Here is a 6,000-nt window from a genome sequence, read left to right as displayed (position 1 = left end):
TATAGAAACTTGTTTATGCCAATGATCTCCTTGCCTCATTATGCTTAAATATTCTACATTCTATAAGATTTCGTTTATATTATATTCAAGTATTATGTCGGACTTAATATTTATTACTGTTTATATAAGACTTTTTTAGTTTTGACTTCCTTGCAATTAATGTCAATGGTTGGAGTTTCATTTATAATTAATCATTTCGTAATTGATGTAATCATTACTTCTATATTCAAATATAATTTAAGATTCGGGATTTTGTTCATCTTTAGATTATGCATAACATTTATGTTTATTTCTGGACTGTGTAATATTATGTATCGTATCTCTAACCTAATATTGTGAAGGTAAAACGTCTTTGTTGACTACAAATATAGACTATAAACATAAATATATTTTATAACTGACGACACAGACGCGATTGCTCAACTTGGCATTAATTAAATTTAATAATTTATAAAAATCAAAAAACACTAAATGAACTAAAAATGTCAGGAGCAAGTAACATGTGGAACCTTTGTTGTCAATAAACTTTTTATTCCATACAATATAAAAATGGAAAAACCTAACAAATCTTTTTATTACAATGAAATATCAATTGTGAGATTTCAAATGTAATATTACACAATTTTTTTTAAAATAGTATGTGTATTTGCGGCCAAACTAAGTAACTTATAAACTTCTAAATATTAAAGTAGTTAATAAACAAAATTTTAAATAATCTAATTCCATTGAAAATAGTCTAAAGCAACAATATAATACTAAAGAGTTTAACAAATGTTTTTGGGAATAGTACTTTGTAACAGTTACTTGTTAGGTAAGAGTTACTTGAGCTTACTTAGTAATTGCTTCGGGAAGAGTAGGTAAGAGTCATAAAGAGAAAACAGACTTCCTTTTGTTTTTCAGGTAAAAAAAGGTTCGAACTAATTACTACGAACTAAATAATCTGATTACATTGAAGAAGGTTAGAGGCAGTGTTGTTTAAATTACGTGTTCAACAAATGTTCTTGGAAACAATAAGATTCCATTTGCAACTGTTACTTATGCTTGAAAATTTGCTGTGTGAAGAATAGGTGAAGTTCATAAAGTTGTTTTAAATTGATAATAAATGCTAGATCTTTTAAAAAAGGCAATGGGAAAAATAATAATATTTACTAGTTAAATATTAAGAAATTTTTCCATATTTTGTTCGTTTCGGTTACAGCTGCCAGATGATTTTGAAGTCAAATTTACCCTGAAATATTTCATTTGGATTAAGATTGCTCGCTAATAGGTTTCAAAAGCTTACTTTACTGCAGTCTAGACGTTAAACTGCCACTGTACATATTATTATACGAGTACGTTGTCGTCGATTAGGACAACAGGGCTGGCGCTTTAATAATAATACAAATATATTAAATTGCTAATGACGCGTATATATTTCTGGTTGACATTAAGGAGAACGGAGAAGGAAAGTTATTAAGTTCAAAACTCGTATTATCTTGCACTGACGTTTATGTAAAATAATTAAAATAATATTAATAAGTACTGTTTATTCATTTAAAATCTTTAATAAATTTAAATCATTTATATCTTAACACAGTAACACAAACTATTTTAGTTAAATATTTTAAATATGTAGAAATATTGAGTGGTGGAAAAATGGTACTAAAAAAAAACTTTTACATATTAACTATGATTATTTGTATATATATTCAAACCAAATATCAATAAAGCTACCTGCATTAACATTGGAATTATTTTATTTATTCTCGCCGATTAAAACCTGCCGTCAAAAAGTGGTTATGATATATATATCATTCTTATATGTATATATACGAGTATATACATATATATATATATATATATATATATAATAAATATAACAAAGGCGTTTCAAAAATGAAATGGGCAGACATAATTTAAAAAGTTTAATAAAATTAATTCACACTAGTTAATCAATATTTACAAACACTAATATCAATTATTATCACCCGCCGCTATGTCTGAAGAATACGACACTCGTTCTCAGATCTGCAAGAAAAATTTTGAAGTTAATTGCGGTTGAACTTTGCAGTAAATAATCAAAAGCTATTTTATTTGATATGTTCGGGGGCATAATATGCCCAGCAGTGGACGTCTTGCGGGTGAAACGATAATGACTAATAGTCAATTATTTATAACAATGCAACATAGTCTCCTTTTTTTCTCCCTTTTTTACACTTCTTATCTCCTTTTACAGTCTTAGCTACATCAGCTGAATATTTCAATAAAACAATTAAATAATAAGTAAAATTAAATAATAGGTAAAATTAGTATAATTATTTCAATATAAATAGATTCTCACTCTCTCTGCTCGTGTCGACGTTTCTTTCCCTCGTGCTTTACTTAGGTAGCGATTTGACTTGTGAGCTTTCGCGTATTATTTTCAATACCGCATTTAAGAGGACTGACACCAAAAACCTGCAATGTGTACATGACTATAATATTTTTGAGAAATAATAAATAGTACTACAAGCTCTTTTATGTGGACGCCGAGGATGTTACAGGTTTCATGAAGATGTGAATGTAATCAATTACTTTTTATGGATAAGATATGTTAGATAACCTAATTTTTTTCAATGTACAACACAATCAGGTGAATTTTAGCAATAATAAAAATAATACTTACAATTTAGTTGCAGCTGTCGCTCGAGTAATTTCCCCCTCGTACTGCGTGCCGCGAGTTTTACGCTTCTGTTTAAAAACATACATGCTGTTAAATAATAAATACAGAAATAAGCCATTCTAAAAATGTTTAATTCAAATACATTTTCTTAATGGTCAATAAAATATTTATTTAAAGGACCGTGCAGTTATTATATGAATTGGATGAAAATTAAAAAACGCCCATAAAAAGCAGTTGTTAGGGCGTATAATTACAAAATTCTTACCCGGACGCTATTCAAAGCACGTCTTCAAGAGCTCGCAAGGGTCGATATCCAGGTCGAAGTCAGATGATATGTCCAAATTTACATTAAACAGCACATCGAAATCGTCTGGATTCGGTTCCCCTTTGCTGCTTGACGATTCATTCTAAAATTTACAAAAAAAAAATAGTCAAAATACATTGAGAAAAGCAGTTATTTAGCGTTGCATGGATCGCAAAGGTGCAACCCACTCGTTAAACAAAAAACCTGTCAATCCTCCAACAACAACTGCGTAAATGAAATCAGAACTTGCCGAGGCCTGTGTTCTTCATCCAATTTAATTAAATATGCACACATACATACAGAGCTATAAAAAGAAAAGTATTGTAAGGTAAAAAAATAATATTTACGTGAATTACATTTTCCACCGTTTGTGTCTGTTTGGTGCGTTTCTCTTTCCTTTCCAAGAAACGCTCCAAGTCTTGTACTGAAATAAAATACAAAGCCCTTTTTAATATATAAATTAGGTCCTCTGTTTTCTTTCTTTCTTCACTTGTTTTGAACTAAACACGGAAATGATTTCTTATTGTGTCAGTACGGCTTGTTGCACGTACGGCCACATAGAGTGCAATTTAAGCTACGCCCCCCAGGGCAAACATCGTCAAGCTCGTACAAATTAATTACAATTAACGCGATTAAGAAACTGAGTAACTCAATTTTTAATTAATTAAAAAATTATTAATATTACTAAATCCAACAAACGACTAACAAGCAAAAGATTTTACTAACATTAAAAATTTATCATAAAAATGTTCATTACAATAATATATCACACACATTAAAAAAAATATGTACTCACTCTCTCTGCTCATGCTGAGGTTTCTTTTCCTCATCGTTTCAGCTGATGGCGATGGAACCTTTGAGCCCTTACTTAGTATGTGCAATGCCGTGTTCAAGAGAACAGACATAGACACCTGCAACATCAATTAAACATATAAGAAAATCTTATTGTTTTAATATAAACATCAATATAAAACAATATTGCAGAATTTAAGATGAACTAAAAATAATAATGAAGTAAGAAAAATTACTTACAGATTGATCCACGCCGGCCGCATCAGCTAGCTCAGCAGTCGCCGTTGCAATCCCAACACGCCGTTCCCGTTCATATTGGGCATTGCGAGCTTTTCTTTCTTCCTGTTTGTACGAATAGATTGTATTATGAAAATATACATAAAAAAAGTCATTCACCAATAAAGCTTAGTCAAAATAAATAACCTAATTTTGTTACAAAAATTTAATAAATACATCATCCTTTAAAAAAAATCTAAATTAAATAATAATCTGTAGCCATCATCACTGTACCGTAAGGTAATAGTAAGAAAAGTAATTGTTATCAAATTGTCTTACTAATAGACGAATGCACTTACCTTGTCCAGTGGCTGTCTGTTTTTCCCCGCTGGCCTTCCACGTTTTCGTTTCTGCAAGAAAATGTATGTTGATTAATATACAAAAAATCGTTTTCGTTTCTTTAATTTCTTAATACTAATGTCTCTCACAAACATTCAAAATATGGAATTGGAACTAACCTGATTTTCCATTATTGACAGTGGCACCGACACACCCTGCTTGAACTGATCGCAATTACAAATTGCTTGTTAAATTCATGAACCATCACTTAAATACCTGATCAGCCCTACCACTCCCGCATTTATAAACAAAGGTGCAAAATTTAAGGAAATGGGTAAATATTTTTAACACAATAGCTGCTAATCCTCTATACATTGCCGACATGAACAATGGATTGCAAAAATCAAAAGTCGGATAGTCCCATAGTGAGAATGTTTTAGAGAAATATAAGTTAATAATATTTGAATACATGTATTGTTTCTTACTTATTTTACGACCTGATAACCGTGCAAAACTTTTCCTTACTAGTCCCATAAACAAATTGAAAATATCCTTTCAATAATTAGTGTATTTATTTTAAATCTATCGCATTATTCTGCGAAAAGGTTATTGATGTAGACTATTATACGTGCACAACAAAGTAATAGATTTTTTAGAAAAGAGGTAAACAAGAAAACGTTTTGTATTTTCGTCAAGTAAAAATATTAAGAAAGAATGTGACGTCGGTGGTGTCATAATAAATAGGAATTAATTTCTGTAATCACTGTAAACTAAAAACTAAGATGTATTACTTTTTTGCGTACATCATCAGCTGCATCACAATTTCATCCGTATGATGTTTATGGTTTGACGTAGGTTTCCCCCAGGGATTCCAAATAGGACCGATGACCATAACAAGGCGGTGTGTCCACTTTGTGAATGAACGGTCTACGCTGCACCATCTAAGAAACCTAAGAAACAAGCTGATCTCGTCCTTCTGTGACTTGAGTCCGGCCGCGTTGGAGTACGCAACAGTCAAAGATATGGGTTTGGTTCTGCTGTTTTTGGGTGTACTATCCATTGTGGATAGTGCTTTGACTTAGTGCTCTGCTTTCAGTGCACTGATGGTAGCGGCGTGCTTAATTGCCACTTCCATCCTTTCCTTCTATCCGATGGCGGCAGAAAGGCAGAAGTGCAAAGTAACGTGCGAGCAGCGAGTGTAAGGGCCACAAAGGCTTGCAACGCCGACCATCACTGAATATGAATAATTGAATAAATAAGCGTTTCTGCCACTTCAATCATGTTGAGCATTTAAAAGCCAGTTGGAAAACAACTTTACATCACTCACTAGTAATGAATCGATCAATTAAACGCCCTGCTCGTCTTTAAATTTAATAAAAAACTTCACTGCTAAGCTCACAGGCAACCAACAAGCCATCCTGAGTCTGAACAGTTAGGTCTCAACAAGCCATAGCGGCTCAAGATTTTTCTACAAGATCGATTCTGTAATGAGAAGATCCGTAATGTAATTGACATTGTCCAGCGGATTGAAATGGTGAAATGGCATCGGACAGGCCGCATAGCCGTCCACCTAAAGGGGGTACAGTCGACTTGGTTAAGTTCATCGGTGGTGGTTTGACACAACGCCCTCCAGTCTGTATGAAAATATATGGGAGAGGCCTGTGCCCAGCAGTAGATGTCCTGCGGCTAAAATGATGAATATTTGAGC

The sequence above is a fragment of the Battus philenor genome, unplaced genomic scaffold, assembly GCF_028537555.1.
Source record: "Battus philenor isolate CCGP_79_NKW_IND1 unplaced genomic scaffold, ilBatPhil1.0.hap1 SCAF_17, whole genome shotgun sequence".
Lineage (NCBI taxonomy): Eukaryota > Metazoa > Arthropoda > Insecta > Lepidoptera > Papilionidae > Battus > Battus philenor.
Note: the sequence above shows the minus strand (reverse complement) of the source record.